The sequence below is a fragment of the Tupaia chinensis genome, unplaced genomic scaffold, assembly GCF_000334495.1.
Source record: "Tupaia chinensis unplaced genomic scaffold, TupChi_1.0 Scaffold000060_1, whole genome shotgun sequence".
In the NCBI taxonomy this organism is placed as follows: Eukaryota; Metazoa; Chordata; class Mammalia; order Scandentia; family Tupaiidae; genus Tupaia; species Tupaia belangeri.
In genome coordinates, this window is record NW_006159518.1 from 11,152 (window position 1) to 35,380 (window position 24,229).

Genomic DNA, 24,229 nt, shown 5'->3' on the forward strand with positions numbered 1-24,229 from the left:
TAAAGTTAGACTTGTGTTCATGGAAATGTATATATCAGCTGTGTTTGCTATAAAAATATTTAGATTAATTAAGGTCTTTAGTAATTCAATAAAATGTGGGGGAAAAACAGTATAGAAAGCAAACATAGATACCAGAGACAGTGTGGGAGGAGAGTGGGAGATCGCAGAGGGTAAGAGATAGGGAATCAAGGATGCGGGGAAAAAAGCAAAACGTACAGAAAACAAGAAATGGAAAATTATTTGCTGACAATAACATGTTTGTTGATGAGCTTGATTGAGACTGTGGCATGACCATCCACTCTGGAAGGTGATTTCTCACTTTCTGTTTCTGTTTCTCTGGTGCGCACATGCTCCCTATAGCAAAAATCTCTCTTAAAAAAAAAAAAATCAATGTGCCTTTTCTGTGTAGGAGTTTTCAAGTTTTTTGTTTCTTTTTGTTTTGTTTTTATGAAAAAGCAACTTCAGCTCCCCAAAATTGGAACCTGTAAAATCACTGAAGACAACGTTCTATCAGAGCCAAGTCTAGAGAAGACCAAGTGTAAATGGGCCAAGGTGCTGTCACAGCAAGGAGCTATTTCAGCCGACTAGACATCAGGCCTGCAGCCAGGCAGAGTCAGCAGCTTCCAAACCTGCTGCTAGTGGATTAATAAATATATTGAGAAACGTGTCACCCAGCTTCTGGAGTGTCTGTCCAACTGCCATAAAAAGTCATAGCAGCCGTTGACTTTCTGTATTACGAGATCTGAGAGAAGGAAGAGAAGAAAAAAACAGTATTATAGCTTACTTAGTTGAAGACATGATTGACCAATTGCTTCACATGGTTACTGTTCATTTGCCCACAGAAAATCCCTAGGTGTAGTCATTGTATACAAAGCTGTTCTGTGGAAAAATCCTGAGAGACAGTTAATTTCAATTCAACTCTTGCTTGTTTACTGATAATATTTGCATTTTAACTGTTTTAAACAAATTTATCATGGCAAAAATATTCCCTTTTCTCCTTTTTCCTTCTTATTTTTGGAGAGGTTTTTCTATAGGGCGTGTGTGCTTGCCAGAGAGACAGAAAAAAAACCCAAAAACAAGAAATCACCCTCCAGGGGGAACGGCCATCCCTCAATCCCTTCTCATCCATTCTCCTCTTGGGATCTTGGGCACACACACACAAGCGCCTGGCGTGAGTTTAAGCCACTGGGTCCGGGACTCGAACTGCAGTCCGCTACATGGGAGTCCAGCGACATAGCCATTACGCTAACTGCTGGTCCCTCTTTCCTCCTTTTTCTAATATGTTGCCTGGAAAGTTATACAGATTGAGCATCCTTAATTTAAAAGCCCAAAATGCTTAAAATCTGAAACTTTTTAAATGCCAACATAACACCACAAGTGGAAAATTCCACACCAGACCTTATATGACAACTTGCAGTCACGACACTTCGATACACAAATATTACATAAATTTACCTTAGACCTTGTATGTGTAGGTGTATATGAGACATAAATGAATTTTATTTTTGGAGTTGGGTTCCATCCTCAAAGTTTATCATATATATGCAAACATTTCAAAGACTTTTTTTTTTAATGCAAGATTCAAAACACTTCTGGTCCCAAGCATTTCCAAAAATGGTTACTCTTCCTGTAATTATTTTTAGCACATGCTAGTAACTCTTCATGACATTTATAATTTCACATCAATTATTTTTTTTAAGAAAGATTTTTCCTATAGGGCACATGTGCTCAATGAAGAGACAGAGAGACAGAAAGATGAAAAGTGAGGAATCACCCCCCAAGAGGGATGACCACACCACAATCCCTTCTCCTCCATTCTCCTCTCAAGATTTTTGGGATGCACACACACAAGCCTGGCATGAGTTTTAAGCCACTGGGTCTGGGACTTGAACCATGGTCGATCACATTGGGGGGCGGGGGGGGTCCAACCATTATGCCACCTGCTGGTCCCCACATCAATTAATTTTTAATGTCTACTCTTTTCATGTGTTTGCTGGAGTTTTCAACACATGCATTAACCAAAATAGTTTAGAATTGCTTATCCATTGGCTGACTGCTCTAAGTGAATCACATCACTGATTCAGATGCCACTATAAGATTGGTGACTTGTTTGCACCAATTATAGAACAGAGTGGAGTAGAGAGAAAACCCTTGTGATTCACCCTTTATATATGATTTAAAAAGCAATTAAAATGGCAATTAGCTTAGCTAACTACCTAAGAGAAGACTTAGTTATATAAGAGATGATTATGTAAAAACCATCTTATTTGTAACCTTTTGGGAGAATTTTAATTAAAACAAATGTTTAAAACTTACTTCTTAACAGTGAAGAAATATTTAGAGTTAAACTTACATTTTCTAGATTAGTGTATCTTTTCACCTTTTTAAAGAAATTGGAAATATTTTCTCAGGACCAGCAGTTGGCATAATGACTATGTCACTGGACTCCCATGTAGTCGACTGCAGTTTGAGTCCTGGACCTGGTGGCTTAAACTCACAGTGGGCGTGTGTGCCCAAGATCCCGAGAGGAGAATGGAGGAGAAGGGATACCCCCCCTGGGGGGTGATTTCTCGCTTTCTGTCTCTATGTCTCTCTCTGTCTGTCTGGCGAGCGCACGTGCCCAACAGTGAAAATCTCTCCAAATAAATAAATAAATAAATAAATAAATAAATAGGAAATATTTTCTAATACTCTATTAGTAAAGTATACAAAGTATAATACTCTATTTGTATCAGTAAAGATCTTTGCAAATTTTGTTGTGATTCCTTCTCTGTAGATAGGATTATGTAAAGCTATAAAGAAAGAGAAGCTGAGCATTTGGGTACATACACTATCTATTTCTTACAATCCTTTTTCACTAAGGACTGCAGGTATTGCATTTCCAGCTCAAGCCCAGCTCTCCTCACCCTTGTTTCCATAAATGCATTCGAACAGATACACTCCCAAAGACTCCTTACTCTCATGAATCTTCTGAGTTTAGAGTAATTTAACTGTTTATCTTTCTACCAGAACTGTAAGAGCTGTCCCTTTGGAATTTGAATGCTATTTGATAGTTTGTTGTCCTCTTTCTGAATTCTCTTTTATTTTGAGAAGTGGCTTATGACTTCTGTGCTGTGTTATTGGCACTGGAACCTCTCTGAGGTTCATGCAATGAATCTGGGGTAAGTGGCAACATGTTCCCATATCACTGAGTCTTTGTCTCCTGGCATGATGATTGGCTCCGTGGAAAGTTCTTTTCTCCAATTACTAGGGAGCTTTTATGACGTGCATACTGGATCTGCTTTGTTTACTTTCCTCTTTCTAACACATGACATACTGCCTGGCATGTAGCAGGTATTAAGCACATCATATGCGTTAATTGGATGAAAGAGTATGAACAGATAGTACATAAATAAATATCAACTATATAGAACAAACCATCTAATATTCTAGGAATTCAGAAGCTATTAAAATATTTATGGACTCAAAGTGCTTAGAGGAAATAAGAGAAATGTGAACTGGATCTAGAAGGACAAGTACAGTTTCAATAAATAGAGGAAAGAAGAGAGCATTTTATATGAGAGAATTCATAAAAGTAGCGATGCCTCATGTACACCGAACATACCCTGAATTTGCCAATGTTCAGATAGTAATTAAGAATAGAATATTGATTATAATAAACATTTATTTTACTCTTTACAGTTTATATCATACATTTGATAACTGATATTATTGCTATTATGCTTCTCTTCTTGTATTTAACACAGTATTGCTTTTATGTATTCATTATATATAATTATGTTTTTCTAATTTTTGTTTCTACTTATTTTCTTTAGCTTTCACTTAGGTTTATAATGATTTTTATTGAGTAACTTCTGTAATATATTTACATTAAGTAAGTTAAATATATCAAATTACATATGGAAATTGGCAATTTATATAAACACAAGTAATAACAGTGCAACTGAATTTGAGGCTATTTTGGGGCTAGATAGTGGCACAGCAGTTAAGCACTGCACTCTGTGAGGCCGACCCATATGGACAGGATCCAGGTTCACATCCAGAGACCTCCATGAATAAGGGGGCATGTACATACCCATGATATGGAGCTGGTTGGGGCTAGGAGTAGATCATGGCACCAAGAGCATACTGGTAGTATGATCTCACTGTCTCATTCAAGGAAGATATAAATAAGATTATTAAAATGTTTTTTAAAAATAAATAAAAGTAATTTAAAACTGTTTATTTAAAACAGCAGAACAAAAGCAATTGAAAAAATTAAATGCTGAGAGGTTACTTTAATGAACTTTTTTTCCCTAGGTTTTTTCCATAGGGCTCATCTGCTCACTGAGAAATCACCCCTCAGGAGGGCATGACTGTGCCACAGTCCCTTACCCTCCATTCTCCTCTTGGAATTTTGGGCACACAAACACACACACACACACCCCGTGTGAATTTCAAGCTGCCAGATCTCAGACTCTAACTGCGGTCAGCCATGGGGGAGTTCAGCACCTTAACCACCACACCACCTGCTGGCCCCACTTTAATGAACTTTTACTTTTTGTTTGATGTAAGAAAACAATTTTTAACTTTGCTTCTAGATATTTAGTCAAACATCAGTATTATTTTCTTTCCAGCAATGACTATAAAAAAAATGATGCATTGATTAACTCTGGTAGAATTAACAAAATATAAAGTTTTTATTTAATTCCCATAACTCAAGTTGCACATGAAGTCACTAAGGATTAAACATAAGTGAATGGCATTGACAAGATAGTTAATAGAAGCTTAAACATCAATGGGGAAAATATATATATATAAACATATAATGAAAAGAATGATAAAGATCTGTGGAAAATGTTTGAATGGAACCTAACAATGGACTGACCCATGCAATCCATAAATAATGTAAGTTCTGTATAAAAGACTATTTTTGTGGTCCTAATTTAATAGGTGCATACTAGCTACCTCATGCAATATGACTTTGATTGAGCAAGCAAATAAGAGGGGGTTCTCCAGTCACAGCAATCTACTTGGCAACATTTGGTAGCAGTCATCTTCTATACACTGTGTATAATTTTCAAGAACTCCCTATCAATGCTATTCATGAGATACCCAAGAAAAGCCAACAAGATTACATGCAGAAGAATATGATTTTTTCTGAGAACATAGGGCTTGGAAGGCCACACCCCATTAGAATATCTAAGATTGTACTCTACTAAGAACAAACTTTGGACTTTGGGGGCTATATTGGCCTTTTTTAAGAATGAATAGTAAAGGACCAGCAGGTGGTGGCCCCACATGGCCGACCACAGTTCAAGTCCTGGACCTGGTGCCTTGCTTTTTCACTTTCCCTTTCTTTCTCTCTCTGCCTCTTTTTGGTCAAATTAAAAGAAAAAAAAGATAAATAAAAATTACATAATTATTTTAAAAATTCATTTTAAAAAACAATGAATAGTAGATCCTCTACTTGCCTCTCACCAAGTCCCATCTGTGGTGAGTTCTAAGCCCTCTTTCTCCTATTAGGGACATGATTCTTTACCTTCTCGTAGAGCAAGATTTTCCACTTAACACCATTGCTAAACTTAGTTGTTGCCTTAAGGTAATTCCTACCAAGTAAATTTAAACCACACCTTATCCATACATATTAATCTTTTATACTTCTATCCATATCTTTTCCTTATTGATGTCTCTTTAAAAGCCATTTGTGTTCTGACACCTGGATTGATTCTCTCTCCACCCCTATCTTTTTCTCTCTACCAGGATACAGACACACACAAGCACACACACACACACATACACATACCCCTTGGCATATCCACATTCTGAATTTTTTTTTTGTAGACCCAACCTAAATGTTCTCTCTTTTGGCCCTTGCCTCTTTCTACCATTGTCCTGAAGGTAGGGTACAGGTACAATCTATTTTTGTTTCCTCTATGATAAGTGGCTCACTGTAGACATAAATACCTGTAAGAAAAAATAAGACAAATTCCTCATATTTAAAGGAGTTCAAACACAAATGGGGAGAAATAGATATAAACATATAATAAAAAGAATTATAAAGAAGTTAAAGCTCCATGGAAAAGTTTTGAATGGAGGCTAACAATGGGCTGACCTATATAATCTATAAAGAATGTAAGTTCTATATAAAAAGACTTTTTGTGGTCCTAATTTAAAATCATGTTGTGGTCAATAATAATCCCTCAAAAATAGAAAAAAGAGAAAGCTATTAAAAGTAAACTTGGCAGAATTACTGTTCTTTATATGAATTAGATAATCTATTTATGGATTTACTTTATCGATTAGACCATATCTGTGAAGACATTACCATTGCAAATTTCATTAATGGGTCTGAGCATGGTGCTGTACATGGTGGAGTGCTGTTCATGATACTGGAGCCATATGGGAGGCCTGGATTTGAATCCCCAGTCAACCTGAACACTCCTGGTGGGTCCATGGGCATGCTCATGATCTTGGCTGGCTAGAGAAGTGGAGAGGAGTGGATCAAGGTATGGTGTGTATTCCTCTCCTTTTACTTACTCTCTCTCGGAAATTAATAATAATTTTTAAAAAGCACATGAAGGGACCAGCAGTTAGCGTAATGGCTATGTCGCTGGACTCCCACGTAGTAGACCACTGTTTTGAGTCCTGGACCCAGTGGCTTAAACTCATGCCAGGCACGTGTGCATGTGTGCCCAAAATCCCGAGAGGAGAATGGAGGAGAAGGGATTGCGGCGTGGCCATCCCCCCGTGGGGTGATTTCTTGCTTTCTGTCTCTCTCTCTCTGTCTGTCTGGTGAGTGTACATGCCCTATAGCAAAAACAAAACAAAACAAACAAACAAAAAACCCTCTCCAAAAAAGAAAAAAAGAAAGAGATTAGACCATATCTGTGAAGACATTACCATTGCAAATTTCATTAATGGGTCTGAGCATGGTGCTGTACATGGTGGAGTGCTGTTCATGATACTGGAGCCATATGGGAGGCCTGGATTTGAATCCCCAGTCAACCTGAACACTCCTGGTGGGTCCATGGGCATGCTCATGATCTTGGCTGGCTAGAGAAGTGGAGAGGAGTGGATCAAGGTATGGTGTGTATTCCTCTCCTTTTACTTACTCTCTCTCGGAAATTAATAATAATTTTTAAAAAGCACATGAAGGGACCAGCAGTTAGCGTAATGGCTATGTCGCTGGACTCCCACGTAGTAGACCACTGTTTTGAGTCCTGGACCCAGTGGCTTAAACTCATGCCAGGCACGTGTGCATGTGTGCCCAAAATCCCGAGAGGAGAATGGAGGAGAAGGGATTGCGGCGTGGCCATCCCCCCGTGGGGTGATTTCTTGCTTTCTGTCTCTCTCTCTCTGTCTGTCTGGTGAGTGTACATGCCCTATAGCAAAAACAAAACAAAACAAACAAACAAAAAACCCTCTCCAAAAAAGAAAAAAAGAAAGAAAAAAAAACGTACATGAACAACTCGTTGAAAACTTTGTTATGGGTTAAAAACACTGATAAGTTATATTTTCCATTCATAATGTGTCATTTACTACAACCCATAGATGATGATTATACATTGCTTTCTCCTCTTTTTTGCTAACCTGTGGGTGGCAAGAAGGCATACTGCTTCAGATTTCTGAGCTGAGGGATCATTATTCTGAGTGCTAGCAATTGAAGTGACAGAGAGACTAGAGGTTAAAAAGAAGGGTAAAATAATATTTTTATGTGAATTCATAGATTTCTTTTCATCAGCATTCATGAGCCCTAAGGATTTTAAGGGTCATAGTTTTAATGAGTTATCTTGACTCTTTTTGACTTCACTGGGGGTCATTCAGCAAATAAAATCTTACCAAAGTTAGAGGTGCCTACAGTTCTTTGTTATGAGACAATGGAGAGAAAATTCCTTAGTCTTTTTTGGGAATTTTCCTTATTTTTCAGAAAATTCTCAAATTATAAGGAATAACAACTTTGTTGACAGTTTTAGAACTAAATGAAGAATAATTGCTTTGTAGAATATAGGCATGCATAAAAACAATGCATACATGTTTTTAATCATAATTTTTTTTTTTTATGATTTGCCATAGGGCACATGCCCTTACTGAAGAAAGAGAGAGAGAGAGACAGTGAAAGGAAAAGTGGGAAATCAACTCCCCCTACCACACACACGGAACGGCCACATTGAAGTCTCTTCTCCATTCTCCTCGTGATTTGGGGCATGCACACACAGGTGCCTGACATGACTTTCTATCTGCCAGGCCAGGTCCAAAATTTAAACCATGGTTAGCCATGTGAAAATTCAGTGCCTTAACCACTATGCCACCTGCTGTCCCCCTTAAAATACTAATTTAAATGGCACTAAGCAAGTTAAGCTTTTTGTGAAACAATTTTGTTTCTATGAATTTTTTTTTCTAGAGAGATTTTTGCTATTGGGCTTGTGTACTCACTGGTGAGTCAGAAGAGAGAAAGAAAGAAAGAATCCCCTGGGGGCATGGCCATGACACAATTCCTTCTTTTCCATTCTCCTCTTGGGATTTGGACACACATGCACACGTGCCCAGTGTGAGTTTCAAGCCGCTAAGTCCAGGACCCAAACCACAGTGGGCCAGGTGGGAATCTAGTGCCTTAACCACTATGCCACCTGCTGGCCCCTCTTTGGAGTATTTTTAAAATGTCTAAGCAGAAGATAAATTAAGAGTATAAATAGTCAAAAATTTAAAGAAGCAATTTCCTTTTTCATTTTGTTTCTCCATTTGAACACAAAGTATGATGGAAGCATATAAATAAAACTTTCGCAATTTACTGTGTGTACTTAAATGTGGAGAGATTTTGAACAGTTTTATTTTTACAGATATACAGTTAGTGATTTTAGAATGCATTTATGCTTTTTTATTGCTACTGTTCTATTCATGTAATAATAAACATCATTTGAAAAGCTCATACAGTAATTTTAAAGAGATCTATTAGTAGTTACAATGCTTTTGTACTTTACAGAATGACTAAGGGCAGAGTATTGACCTGGAGCTTCAGGTAATTTGTCTTTGGCTAAGATGTAATATCTTCTATTTCATATTCGAAGTTTCTAATATATGATGCTTGCTTGAAAATATCTCATTTTTTCCTCCAAACTTTCCAGCCACAAATATATGAAATAAAAAAATAACTTAGACACTTACATTTGTAGTTAAATTTTATTAATGCAAACATAGCCAGACAGTGAATAGTACTGTAAATGCTAATTTTTTTTAGAAAGTCCGACAGATCTAAACCATGAAGTCATTTTGTTTTCTTACCTTTCTAGGAAAAGTGATCACTCTAAAACTACATTTTATTTGTACACAATACACATTACTTAAAATTTTGTTTATGAATAATTGCTTTATTTTAAAAGACAGCACTTCAGAAGAATTCTGTCAAATTTAATGTCAATTGAATATCTAGAACCAGAAGGGGACTTGATTCATCCATCTTTACCTTCTCATATATGGTTGGTTATCTCTCTGGAAATACAAAAAAAAAAGAGAAAGCAAACTTATTAAATCCCTTTACTTTTAATTTCCTGCAAATACATCCACAGAAATACGTGGGCTATATATGCAATCACGAAGATAACTAGCATCTTATTATACACATATTTCATAATGGCATAAAAAAAACTAATTCTCCAAAGGGCAAAATTTATAGAAATAATTTTTATTTGAAATGAGGTACTGGTGGTTTGCATATATGTACAACATTATCCTAATGATCTTAATATTAACTTGATAAGAATACTTATAACATCTTCATTATTTTTGGTGAAAGAAGTTAGCACTATTAGTAGAATATAGAAGGAGGCCTGAACAAAACCATTACCCTTATGGTGGTTTAACTAGAAAGTCCTCTTCCTCCTCCCCTCTGAAGTACCAGCATTCTCCTGTATTTTTTTTTTTCTTCTTGGAGAGGTTTTCGCTAGAGCGCACGTGTGCTCGCCAGACAGACAGAGAGAGACAGAAAGCGAGAAATCACCCCCCAGAGGGGATGGTCACGCCGCAATCCCTTCTCCTCCATTCTCCTCTCAGGATCTTGGGCACGCACGCACACGCGCCCGGCGTTAGTTTCAAACCACCGAGTCCGGGACGCGAACCACAGTCGACTACGTGGGAGTCCAGGGACATAGCCATTACACTAACTGCTGGATCCCCATTCTCCTGTATTTTTGAGATTATTTTATATCCATTACTGAGTTGTTTGCTGGGATCTGCTTCTCCTCGGCAAATGGCTTTTCAGTGTACTTTCCCTGATGCTCCCAGCAATAGTTTTGACTGTTGATTTTTCTGTTCTAGTTACTATCTGGGACTCTGAGCCCCCTGGCTTGATAATCTGTTATAATTACCATGCTAGTTTCAACAAAGGTCTGATGAAAGGAAGACTACATTTTCCTTTGGTTCTATCCATTATTTTAAAACAAAAACATCCATACAACGCTTATGTGCATGCTGTAGATTTTACAGAAGGATTGAACCTAATTAGAATTTTAGAACATAGGAAGAGAAACAAAACTAGAAGCAGGCTATGACTTCACTCAGAGTACAAAAGGAAAATTAAATGTCAGACTTTCACACATGACTTCTCCCTCTATGCATATTGTAGTTCCCAATATCACTCCTTTGCTTCAGTTTTTGTTGTTGTTTTTAAGTAGTTATTTATGTATTTATTAAGACAGATGGGACTGTGAGGGGGGCACTGCGAAGAGGACCTCATTATGCTGCAACCTGCCCCACCCTCTGAATCTTCCAGCCAGCTAGGATATCGGCCACACCCTAGGGTACAGCCTATGTGTTGATGTTGATCCAGTATCCCTGCTCGGGGTCTTCAACATGGCCGCAACATCATGCAGTGGTGCCCCACTGCCTCCAGCACCCCAGCAGGACCTCTTCGCTTCCATTTGACCCCTTTTGAGTCTTTTCAAGGAGTCATATGTTCTTTTCTTCAATGCATAGACAGACTCCACCTTCAGATAACACCGTCCCCTAAACATAGGGATTACTCTTGCCTTTGGGTGCATTTTCTTCCTTTTTGGCAAGGCAGTCAGGAGACCTGCACAGCTTATTTCTCAAAGTGTGAATTTTATCCAATAGAGCATCACTGTAGGCTTCTCGGTGTGCTAGATGATCCCTGGCCATCGCCGGAAGGAGAGACCAAGATCCAAATCCCGCTCTGCCTCTTAGTACTCACACCTTGGGCAGATCATTTAGCATCTACGATACAAGCTGCTATTTCTACATATATAAAATGATGGTGATAATATGAAGTGTGAATCATTTTCAAGATCATAAAATGCTATAATCAAGAGTGGGAATGTGCTTTCGAACTATAAAGCATTTAACAAATTTTAAGTACATTTTTTTCTATTTACCTTTCATAAAAGGAAAGCACAGAAAAGGAAGAACTATGAAATTTATTGATTTTGCTCTTATTAAAAATAACCAGTGGTAATATATGTCGCATCCCAAAATACGTCCTCCATTACTTTCCTAAATGATGTGCTCATTGTGTTTGCTTTCAATGCCCTTCCCCTTGGTGCCAGATGTCATCCTGTGCATTTGCTCTCACACGTTTTCTGTTTGGATGGGCCGAACTTTGTGCCTGTGTTCACTGATAGCCAAGCCATGATGAGATCCTGTCAGGCATTAAAGCTTAGAGCATGTGATGTGATTGTTCGCTTCCTGGAACCTGGCTGAGGGTGTCTGACACTTAAGAGATAATATTAAAAAGGCAGAATGTTGTCAGGGGGTGAGTTATTCATGACACATAAATAACCAGGTAAAACGAAGATGCCTGTTCTTAAAGCAAAGGAAGGGCATTGAGATCTGTTGACATGTTCCATTAGAAAAACATTATGCCCCTTCTCTCACATGACGAATGTTCAAATGATCACCATATCTCACAGACAGAAGGACATTAACATGACATAGTGCTGCATGCAAGTCATTTAGTTAGCTCTGCACGGAGGGAAAAAATACATCCTCACTTTGCGAGTAGAGTGCCAGTTCTCTAGAAAAGCATTAACTTCAAGGAGAATAATCTAATGATAAATATGACACCGGTAATTTTTTGTTTTAGTTTTCTGTATATGACCTTTGCGTCTACCTTCCACTGCCAATGCAAGTGTTGCTTCCTCTCTTAAATGAGGAGGAATCAAAATGATCAAGTCTCACATCTCCACCTCTGCTGTTGATTCTCCTCCCATATAGTATGACTTTTCATAAACCAGGATTACATGCTCAGATTTAAGCTTCACAACCTGTGTTTGTAAACACAATACACTACTGCCTCCGTGGATAGATAACTACAATTTACTGAATAGAGACAAATGGGCAAAGGGTATAAATAAGCATTACACCTAAAAGAATACAAATGGCCACAAAACGTTAAAAAGATGCTCTGCCCCTATAGTGATTAGGATAATGCAAACCAAGACTACAATGAAATAGTATCCTGGGACCAGCAGTTAGCATAATGGCTATGTCACTGGACTCCCACGTAGTCGACCACGGTTTGAGTCCTGGACCCGGTGGCTCAAACTCACGCTGGGCGCATGTGCGTGCATGCCCAAGATCCCAAGAGGAGAATGGAGGAGAAAGGATTGCGGCGTGGCCACCCCCTCGGGGGGTGATTTCTCGCTTTCTGTCTCTTTGTCTCTCTCTTTTTTTCTGGCAAGCACACACGCCCTATAGCAAAAACCTCTCAAAAAAAAACCAAAAATGTATCCCATAGCCAAGTATTGAGCAAAACTGAAAACAAATACTGAGAATTGCCATGGATATGAAACAAACAGTGGAAGATTTTGTATGTTGGTGGGAAAATCATTGGTATAACCATGTTAGATGATAATCTGATGTAAAATTAGGTGTCTATTAGATAATAATCTGAAGTAAAATGAAACGCCATCAATTCTCTATTACATTAACTACATTCCTCCTTCATGTGTTCTCTAGAGTGAGACTTAGTTTTGTTTCCAGTAACGAAGAAAAATATTCACAGCAAAGGATTTGCAAAAGCCCTCAAATAGGACCTACTCAAATATCAGTCAATGTGAGAATTACTGAATATGGCCATTTCCCATGCCAACTTTCACATATGGATTCTCTCTATAAGCACATACTAGTTTCCAGCTTTGCTCCTGTGTTTACACTTTGACCTTCATATGAGTCTTTTTTTTTTTTTAGAGGGTTTTACTATAGGGCACGTGCGCTCGCCAGACAGACAGAGAGAGACGGAGAGATAGAAAGCGAGAAATCACCCCCCCAGAGGGGATGACCACGCCGCAATCCCTTCTCCTCCATTCTCCTCTCGGGATCTTGGGCATGCACGCACACGCACCCGGCGTGGGTTGTAAGCCACCGGGTCCAGGACGTGAACTGTGGTCGACTATGTGGGAGTCCAGCAACATAGCTATTACGCTAACTGCTGGTCACATCAGTCTTTTCAAAGAATCATATTCTATCCTTCCAACGAATAGACTCCACTAAGTAATGTGTGATACGTTCATACAAGGAAAATTATATACTAGTGAAATGCATGAACAAACACAAAGATTAAACAATCCAATTAGAAAATGGGCAAAAGACACATGGGATAGTTCACTGAAGAGAATACACAGATAGAAACACAAATACCATGAAAAGGTGTTTCGACTTCATTAAGTCTGCAAGAAGATATCATTGCATACCTGTTAGAATGACCAAAGTTAAAAAAATAATAATAACATCAATACAACATGCTTGTGAAGATGTAAAGATAACTGGGTCATTCATGCCTTGCTGGTAAGAATATAAAATTGTATATTCATATATAAAGTTTGGTGATTATAGCGTGCAGGTGCTTGCTGGAGAGACAGAGAGATGGAAAGTGAGAAATCACCCCCCAGGGGGGATGACCATTTCTGCAATCCCTTCTCCTCCATTCTCCTCTCAGGATTTTGAGCATGTACGCATACGCGTCCAGTGTATTTTAAGGCACTGGGTCTGGGACTTGACCTGTGATCAACTACGTGGAGGAACTTGACCCGAGGTCACCTATGTATGAGTCCAGCGACATAACCATTACACAATTTTCTGGTAGCCAAGTTTAGCAATTTTTTAAAAAGTAACACTAAAAGCTAAACATGCAACTATCATGTGGTTCAGTAGCTGTATTCCTGGTTGTTTATCTCATGGAAATAAAAACATATGCTCACACAAAATTTGTATGCAAATGCTTATAGCAGTATTATTAGTAACAGCCTCAAACTATCAATTGAAACAACCAGATGTCCTTCAGTGGGTGAATGGTTAAGCAAGGAGCAGTACATCTATAATGGGATAAATCTCCAAAGGATTATGCCGAGTAAAAGATGATGATCCTAAAAAGTTACAAGTTGTTTGATTCCATTAACATAATATTCTGGAAATGGCATAAGTATTAAAAATGAGTAACAAAGGCCAACTGGTAGTGAGAAGGTTAAGGCAGCTGGATCTCACATGGCCAACTGCACAGTCTGAGTCCCGGACCCAGCAATTTGAAAAGCATGCCAAGCATGTGTGCATGCATGCTCCAAATGCCAAAAGGAGATACAGAGGAAAAGATTGTGGCATGACCATGCCTTATAGGAAGGTACTTTGTCTTTCTCTCTCTCAATCTCTCTCTCTTGACCTCTCTCTCGACCTCTCTCTCAACCTCTCTCTCTGGTGAGTGCATACCCTCTAGAAAAGAAAAAAAAATAGAGACTTTTTATTATAGGGAGTGTGCCCTCGCCAGAGAGACAGAAAGCAAGAAATCACCCCTAAGAGTAAGGAGGATGGCCATACCTCAATCCCTTCCCCTCCAATTTCCCCTTGGGATTTTTTGGGCACACACACACACAGAGTGTGTGTTTTAAGCTGCTGGGTCCAGGACTACATGATTGACTACATGGGAGCCCAGCAGTTGAATACGTGAAAGTCCAATGACATAACCATTATGCCATCTGCTGGTCCCCCCTCTAGAAAAATTTTTAAAAGGATGGATAACATATTAGTCTTTGCCAAGAGTTATGGAGAGAAGGAGTGTAACTATGAAAAAAGGACATCATGAGGAATGCAAGCAATTCTTGTGATAAAAACACTTGATATCTTGACTGTTTTAATGTCAATATGCTAATTATATTTTTAATATACTTTTGCAAGATGTTACTATTGAGAGAACTGGATAAAAGATATCGTGGGATTTCTCCGTACTATTTCTTTCTGTATGAGAGAGAGAGAGAAATTATTATTTTCTTTTTAATTTGCTGTAAGGCATGTGCACACACTAGAGAGAGACAGAGAGAGAGAGTTAGAGAAAGAAAGCGGCCAGGTCTAGAACTTGAACCGCAGTCAACCATGTGGGAGTCCAGCGCCTCAACCACCACGCCACCTGCTGGCCCCATGACATTACATTTAGATCTATAGAATCCATAGTTCATATTATCACAAAAGGGACATCAAAATAACAGTTCTTGGTACTCCAGATTTTAGTGACTTAGTAGCCTTCTTTGTGTCAGTTTCTTGGTGTCTGTCCCAAGCCATGTCCTGTAATTAATATATACATAATGTCCCTGGCTGCTTACAATTTCTTGTCAGTTTTGCTCCCTTTAAGCAATTCTTAAACATTTTCTAAATATATTATTATGTTTGCACTTTCTGCTTTTCATATTGCCTATATTATCACTTGTCAAGTTTTGGATTTTGTCTAGTAGTATGGTAAATTTTTCCTTTTTTTTTCCTGCTGTATACACCCTTGCCTTGAATACACCCTTGCCCCAAATGTGTGTTAGCCATTTTGATGGCATTAAGAAACCAAAGACTTGATCCAATTACCGGGTCGTTAGGTTTATGGGGCCCCCATGACTGAGTCCCTGGTGAGTCTCTAAGAAACGAGGCACATGGAGGTCTCATGGATACAGACCAGGCTCTACTTTGCTCAACATTCCATACTCTGTCACTTTGTGTTACCTTTGGACTTCCCAGCCACCAGATTCATGAGTCAAATAAGCCTCCATCTTTATAAATTACCCAATCTCCATTTTCCTGTTAGCAGTGCAGTAACTGACTAAGATAGTACCCAAGTTCAGTTCAGATTTTTTTTTTTAACCACATAACAAGTCACTCTAAATGAACCTCAAAGCAGTTCTCATGACTGGCAAGTCTAGAAAAAACATACTTTTCCCACCACTTTAAAAAGGCAGGTGAAATAATTCACACTTTGAAATGAAGTCGTAGTCAGACGTTTCAAACTGAAAGATTTGCATAGCACAAGCCTTGTTCTCAGCCTCTGAAAATCTAAATAAAATCTCTCAGCTAAGTGTGAACATTGTGCATTTCAGGACATAACCTTGATAATAGATAATAGGACAGTGAAAAATCAGACAGAACCTAGTGAACTGCTTTCCTTCCTCCTGTCTTGCCTCTTTCCCCTATTCTTCTTTTCTCCTTCCTTGCTTTCACAAGTCTTTAAGGAAAAAAACACTTTAAGCAGTCAAAGTTAGGTATAAATGTTGCATGATAGCAGCAAATGGATGATCAATGTAATATTCTAAGATTTTTTTCGTTGTGAGATAGTTCTAAAATTTAGACAATGTCAAAAATTGATTCTGTATATAAGAATATAAATAACTAAATCTTCAATTTTAAAATTGTTTAGAGTTTTTTTTTGCCATAGGGTGCATGTGCTCATTGGAAAGAGAGACAGAGACAGTGAGAGGGAAAGTGAGAAATCACCCCCAGGGGTATGGTCATGCCCCAATCACTTCTCCTCCACTCTCTGCCTGTGATCGTAGGCATGCATGCACATGTGCTCAGCATGATTTTCAAGTCACCGAGTATAGGACTTGAACCATAGTCAGCCATATGGTAGTCCAGGAACATAACCACTACAACATCTGCTGGGCCCAAACTGAATCTTCTTCATGTAGATATTTCTTGGACCTAGTCCCTTTTGATATAATGTATGACCATTGGGGCCTGCAGATGGTGTGTTGTGTTGGTTGAGGTCCTGGACTCCTACGTGACTGACTACGCTTTGAGTCCTGGACCTGGTGGCATAAAACTCACTGTGGCCACATGTGCATGGGTGTCCAAAGGGAGTATAAGATGCAGTACTCCGTGGGAGGTGGGTGATTTGCTGCTTTCTGTCTCTCTTTCTCTCTCTGGCAAGCATGCGTGCCCTATAGAACAAAAAACAAAAACAAAAATCTAAACAAAAAAAAAAAAAAAAAAAATCTAAAAAAAAAACGAGGGACCAGCAGATGGCGAAATGGCTACATCGCTGGACTCCCACATAGTAGAAAGGAATTTGAGTCCAGACCCAACATGTGTGCGTTCATGCCCAAAATCCAGAGAGGAGAATGGAGGAGAAGGGATTGGGGCGTGGCCATCCCCCCTGGAGGGTGATTTCTCGCTTTCTGTCTATCTGTCTGTCTTTCTGGTAAGCACAGCGCCCTATAGCAAAAACCTCTCCAAAAAAGATACATGATCATAAAGATTTTTTTTTTTACAGGTTAGTTTCACTCTCTTAATTTTTTTTTTTTTTGTAAATGCATTGTCTTTTCTTTTTCAGAAATATATTCTCAATGAACATGTGATTAATATGATATCAATTTTGGCAGTTTCTTGATTAAGCGGCCGTTGACTATTGGTCTGTCATCTTAGGCAACAGTGACTGGGAGAGGATGTTTTTAAGCATGCAGTAGCAATTGTCCACAGTGATGTGCAAACCAATTATGACATGTAAAATTCAAGTTTGTAAGACAATATTGTTTGGATTTTATCATCTTACCTTTTAAAGATCAACTTTATTAAAAAATGAAGAGCACAAATGAAAATAGCTGAGCTTGTGAATAGATATACCTAGTACTAAAACCCAGCAATAGTAGCATCAACAGTCAGCATTTAACCAGTGGTAACATGATATTATCTAAACACTATCTACCATGTAATAGACAATTAATAAATGTGTGTTTATTAGAACAACGAATGGTAGCAAAATCTTATTCATCTCTTCCTAGGAACTAAGCACTTTTATAACTAACTACAGGGTTTCATTTGCTCTCCATAATAGCCATGCAAACAGTACTATTATTATACCTATGCAGGTGAGATAACTAAGTTACCAAGTACTTAACTTGCCAGTGTTAGTAAGTAGTTGAGCTGAAATATATTGGGTCAGCAGGTGGTGTGGTGGTTAAGGCAACAGTGAATGGGAGATGGATCCCATACGACCAACCCTGAGGTTCAAGTCCTGGACCCATCATCCTGAAGAACATATTAAGTATGTGTGCATGCACCTGAAAGTCCCAAGAGGAGAATAAAGAAGGAACTGTGGCATCACCATCCCCCCGGCAGATGGTTTCTCACTTTTCTTCTTTCTCTGTCTCTTTTGGTCACTGTATGTCTCTCTCTGGTAAATGCATGTGCCCTCTGGCAAAAAATCTAAAAAAATAAATGAATAAAAAGAAAGAAAGAAAGGAAATGTCCATACAGAAATTTCCATAACATTTTCTAGGGTCACTAGTATTTCCCTAGAATTTTTAACCATAACAATTATTGGGAGTTTAATAAATTTTACTACTTAAATTTTGTTATTTATTTATAGAATTGTATTAATGAGGTTTAAAGAAAGTAAAAACTTCGTGTGAAATGGAATATACACTTGTGTTTTTGCCATCTTAATTTCACATTGATCATTGCTTAAGTAAGTTGCAAGGCATGCAACTCTATTTAAAAGTTTAAAATAGAATCCATGCTCTGAAATAAGGGCAAAGGAGGTTGGGATCCTGCAAAATACCCTGTATAAATTGAACTACTTAGTACTAGAAAAACCCCATCAAATAACAAGAAAGAAGAAAGACAAAGTTTGCCATCCGACAGGAGTTTCATATGGAGCTAAAATGTCCTTGAGATAGCTCAAAAATCCAGATTTATACAAGGAAATAAAAATGTTTATTATTGTCATGTTCAAGAAATACTAAGCTAAGAAATTAGCCTCAAACCAACTGTGAGACTTGTGGACCCTTTTGGGTGCAACCCAAAACCTGTGGGGACTGTGGGGACACATTTGTGACTTAAGCATACCTTCTCCTGTAATGATGGACTCATTGCGAAAACCAGCAATAGGAAGTGACCACCAGGAGGCAAGATTAGCCTCCCAAAACTGGGAGAATTGTCATTCATTTCTGCTCCCAAACTCATATCTTGTCATCTTTCTCCATGAAAATCTCTATGAAAAATATACCCATTTGTCAGTGGAATTCCGTGCTTTTCCTATGACTGTTTTCTCTCATAGTAATGTTCAGTGTAGACCACATGTTGACTACATTAAACGCTATTACTCTGTAGAGCAACATTTCATTTTATTTATTTTTTTAATTGCCAGAGGGCACATGCACACTCCAGAGAGAGACAGAGTAAGAGAGAAAAGCAGGGAGACAAAGTGGGGAAAGCACTCCCCAGTGAGGTATGGTCATGCCACACTTCATCCTTCCCTATTTCTCTATTCTTACAGGATTTGGGGCATGCACAGACACATGGCCAGCAAGTTTTTGAGTCCACAGGGTTGGGATTTGAATCGTGGAATTCAGCTCCCTTAACCACTAGGCCACGGGGCTGACTCATGCAAATACTACATTTCATAAAGAAGGAGAAAATATTTCTGTTTTATTCATTATCCCACTTTGTACAATTGAAGTCTCTGAAAAGAAAGTTAAAGTAAAAACTAGTTGTAGATCACCTTCCATGCACAGATATACCATCGAATGCATAATGAAACTTAATTCTCTTAAAATGCTGTCATGCACCAACTGACGCTTCAGTCAACGATAGACCACGTACATGAAGATGGTCCCGTAGGATTATCTCACGCAGTCTAGGTAAGTTCTACAGACTAGTTTTGAGCTGGGGCAGAAGGTCTTTGGCTTGACCATTTTTTAACTAGCAGATCTCTAAGCTCAGAGTCCTGGGTCTTTATACTGATGCCACGGCTCCTTAAATTGGCCAGGGTCCCTCCCTGACAAATTCAGATTCCTGGCAGTTTCCAGACCTATATTCAAATTCTCCACCTCAGAAGTGTAAACTAAACTACAGGATATAAGACATGTTGGAAATGTTAGTGACTTGTTCTAATTGGTCATGGAGAATGATAGACTCTCACAAAAGAATTTACCTTTTTACCCAGAGATGTAGGATTGGCATGGGAAAAAGCAGGCCTCCACATCAGATACCCTGTGGGAGGAAAAGCGAGTGATCAGGGCTGGTGAGTTAAAGGGCTATTCTAAAGGGAAGTGGGTGCAGTATGCAGGACCCGAGTAGGGACAAGCACAGTTTCAACACCGTCCAGCCAGACTGCCGACCAGCTGAGGGCACATGATAACAGGACACAACCAAAAGAGGAATTTTCTGTCTGGGCATCGATCCAACCTCCATATTTGTGTAAGATCTGCAGTGACAGAAATGAAGGTGGTTATGCAAACTTTCCATTAAAATAGTTCATGACAACAGTATTCCCCCTTCTGAGTTACTAGGCAAAAATTAATCATTTAAAGATATAATCCCTGTAATTTTTGAGTTATCTGTTGGCTCAGATGATTTCTATTTTCATAAACAATGTATTATTGCACTCTCTTCTGGCTAATTAAATTAATTAGCATATATAAACATGATAAATGACAATCAACATGCCATTTCTACATGCAGACAAGACAGGAAAGCAGACTTGTTTCAACTGGACATATTCAAATGGCCACACCATTTTAATGATCAGCTCTTTTTGAAATTTATGAATGTGCTCTTTAACAAAAAAAAAAAAAATAGGCCCTAGAGAATAAATCATTTCTGCAGATTTTCATGTGAAAATTATTTTTTAAAAATCCTAAGATAACATGTGTATTAAGTGGGGGCAGCATAAATATTTTACTAAGTAAAAATTCCTGGCAAAGGCTACCAATAGAAAAGTGTGTGCTTGTGGTCTTTGTGATCTCTGGGCAATAAATCATTGAAAAAGTGGTCATGAATTATCTTTGTTATTCCCACATGGATCCCAAGCATTTAAGAATGAGATTCCGTAAAGAGAAGCACTCGATTATTTAATTACTAAGGGGAGTGGGCATTTAAAGAAAAAAATTAAGAATACAATCTATGTGAAGGCAGTTTTGTGGTTTGTCTCTGGCTTTTAAGAAAACTCTAAGTGCTTGTCAACTAATTAGCTTGACTTCCAGAAAACACTGAAGTTATTTTTATCCATGCAGTGTGTGTCAGGTTTTCAGGATCTGGAAGTTCTATGACTCTTGTTTGAATCAGGTCAGATAAACAGACAAAGCAAGAGAATGGTTGTGCAACTGTTAAATAGGAATTACAAGGGGGCAACCTGTCTTCCAAATTATTTGAGAATAGTTCAGTAGAGAGAATCAGAATAAATGTCAAACAATCTTAAAAACAAAAACAAAAAAAACTTTGTTCTCAGGGGCCAGCAGGTGACATGGTAGTTAAGGCACTGGACTCCTACATGGCCGAATGCAGTTTGAATCCAGGGTCTAGAGGCTTGAAAATCATGCCAGAGCATATGCGTATGCATGCCCAAAATCTCAAGAGGAGAATGAAGATGAAGAGATTGCCATCTGCTACTGGGGGCTGATTTCTCACCTTTTTCTCTCTCTCTGGGGGAGCACATATATACTGTGGCAGAAACCTTAAGAAATAAAAAAAAAAATTTTCAAACTGGTAATGCAGAAAACTTGAAAGCAGCGAGTTTACCAGAAGACAAAACAGAGGTCTGCAGAGTTCAAAGATATTTCATATATCCACACAGAAACAGATCGTGGGAGATGTTGGAAAATCTCTTAGTAATGTTTAACACTTTGTCTTTGTGTGTGTGTGTGTGTGTGTGTGTTATAAGTTTATTTCTTCTATGAAAAAGGGAGCTAAAGAGAGACATACAGGCACCCCCAACAGAGTCCTCAGCCATGATACAACCCCAGCTTCAGTCAGCCTGGATCATGGGCAAGTGTACATGCACAGAATGCACGGGGAAGTCCCAAAGCGCAACCCTAGCACACTCCCATGTGGGCCCAGTAGCATTACTGCTGTGCCAACTGCCTAACCACGTTCTATATTTTAAAATGTATTTTTTTAAAGATTGTCAGTTGTGCTTATTCCAAACTAATATGAGTTTCAATGCAAAGTCCTTTAATGCCTTTTGTTTTAAGTTTCTTTCTTTCATGTATGTAAGAGAGACAAAGAAGTACTCTTGACAGGGTTTTTCTATGCTACGATTTTCCCTGTGGCCTCCCAGTCAGCTGGGACCACAGGTTTACAGGCATGCCCAGATGTTCAGATTGATCCAGGAGCCTAGCCAGACCTCCCATGTGACTCCAGCATCACACAGTGGCACCCTACTTCCTACACTACTGTGATTGGGCCAACAAAGGGACATGGTGTCCCAGACAAAACTGGATTATTCTGGAAAGTGAGTGTATGAATTCCTTCTTCAGTTCTCACAGACATGTCTAGTTTCCATTCCCATCCCAAACTCTCTGGGTCTCTGATTCTTTTATCTTAGTTACCTGTTGTTATGTATCAAATTGTCCCAACACCTAGCAGTCTAAAATAATGATCATTTATTTTCTGAAACAGTATATGTGCTTTAGGAATTCAGTGAGGGTTAGCTGGGTGGTCCTGACTCAGGATGTTTCATGAGTCAAGATGTTGGCCAAGGTTGCAGTCGTTTGAAGGCTTGACCAGGGCTGAGGACCTGCTTCCAGATGGCTCACTCACATTCCTGGCTAGTTGATTCTGCCTCTTGGCAGGACTTCTTGGTTCTTCACCATGTGGATGTCTCCATATGGCTTGCTCAATTTATCCTCGGGCCATCAAATCTAGCTTTTCCAAATGAGTGATCTAAGGGAAGAAGCTCGAAGCCACAATGACTTCCTTGAGCTAGCTTCAGAAGCCACATGCCATTATTTCCACAATATGTTATTGGTTGCCTAAGCCAACAGTAGTCTATGCGAGAAGAGACCACACAAGAGCGCCACAGGCTAGAGCTCTGTGAATACCAGGAGGGGCCATCTTGGACACTGGTCACCACAGGAACAGCCTGATCACCACCACCCACTTCATTTTCACTGATTGAGTTTTAACAATTTTCACCTGCTCAAATATATTCAGAAGTTCCTCATTACCAGCTAAAGAAAAAAGCCAAATCTATCATTCTTGCATAATACTCTCAACAGTTTGGCACCAACCAACTTTTATAAGTATCTCATATAGTTCTTTTTAAAATAATTAAGTTTTATTTATTTATGATGCCCATGAGCAAGGGAGAATGAGTGAGACAAAGAGACAGCACCCCACCAGGGTCTTTGACACCATGGTCTACCCCAGCTTCACCCAGCCCTGAATGATGTCCATGCATGCCTGGCATACTCAGGGAGGTCTCTGAACACAAACCAAAAGCTTCCCATGTGGCTCAGCTTCACAGTGTGTCATGCTTTCCTACTGTTCTGCTCTCCTGCCCTTCTCATACAGTTCATCCCCAGTTACCATCCATTTATGTCTGGATTGTAATCCCTCACTCCTGCTCAGGGACCTTATTTCCTATTTTGCTCTTCCTTCACCCTCTCACTGTACCATCAAATGAATGTACAATGATCAAGAAAATGTTTTAAAAATCATTTAGCTCATTTTTTGCTTCAGTTACCACTTTTTTAGTCTGCTTCCTTACACAGGAAAACTATTTAAAAAATACTATTCTCGAGGTTGCTTATTTAACTAATAGTCCTCAACAAACTTGTATTCATTGCCTACAGCTCCACCAAATCTGCTCTTGAAAAAGCCACCAGTTTGATCACTTCTGAGCCAAGGAACACTTCATCTTCCATAATTTTCTCTTTGCAAAGAACATTTTTAAGTTTTATTTATGACAGAGTGTGTGCCTGTGAGTGAGAGTTTGTGGTGTGGGAAGAGAGAGAGAGAAGCACCCTGGACAGGCTCTGGTCACACTGCAGTGGCCTTCCTCCAGTCCTTCACCCTGTTTTATCTTGGGCTCTTTCACATAGGTCTGGGTTGTTTCAGGCTGACTGAGCAGGAGATTCAAACCACAGTTGCCATGAGGGACCTGGTCTCTCTTGAGCACCACATGTACCATGGAACTGGCCCAGTTTTCTCTTTTCTCAGAGCCCGAATCTTATCTCAGGAATATATTACATAGTGGCCTTGGGATTGCTTTCCC